The sequence below is a fragment of the Eurypyga helias genome, unplaced genomic scaffold (assembly GCF_000690775.1).
Source record: "Eurypyga helias isolate BGI_N326 unplaced genomic scaffold, ASM69077v1 scaffold12952, whole genome shotgun sequence".
Taxonomy (NCBI): Eukaryota; Metazoa; Chordata; class Aves; order Eurypygiformes; family Eurypygidae; genus Eurypyga; species Eurypyga helias.
The window spans coordinates 1-771 of NW_010235388.1; positions in this window are offsets into that span (position 1 = coordinate 1).

Here is a 771-nt window from a genome sequence, read left to right on the forward strand (position 1 = left end):
ACCGAGGCAAAGAAAGCATTGAGCATGTCCCAAAGGTCCAAACTTCAGTGGGATCAGCTTTAGGCATTGCTTTTACCAAAGCTCAGGCTAACTAAGACTAGTACAAGTGTGATATGCAGCGGACACTTTGTAAGATTATAACTTCTGCTCTGCAGATTTATCTTCGTGTTATGTTTTCTTTTAGTGTTACTGGCCCTGTACTTCCTGCTTTTGGTGTTTACTCTGTCATATACCCACTCAGTTATGCTGAGGCAACACTACAGAGCAAAAGGAAAGCATGTTAGATATCAAAGCAATTAGAATTACAGCTTGCACAAGCTCAAATATGAATGGCCAAGTAACTGATACTGGTTTGGGACCAATAGATGCTTAGGACATTGGGGCAGTTAGACTCCTCTTGTAAAGAAAATGAGAAACATATGCAAGTTTTGTGAGACTCACAAAAACATTGACTGTTCTGTTTATTTATCCTGCAGTTTTGGCTAATTAATAAGCTTTTCCCTCCTCTTTCCTCTTCACCCCTCACTACTGAATTGAAACTACGAATGATGACTATGAAACAGAGGCTGAGCTGAGTTCTCTCAGGAGTGAGATAGCTGCTTGCTCTAGAGAGCACCTGGGGAGGATAATTTAGCTCTGAACTGGATCTCTCCGGTTGAGCTGATCCCTCCAGAAATGTATTTGGAGTTTTCACTTGCTCTTTATTTATCCTGGGAAGGCTCCTGAATGCCCTGAATTTCCTACTGCATAAGAAAATGACATTTCAGCAGG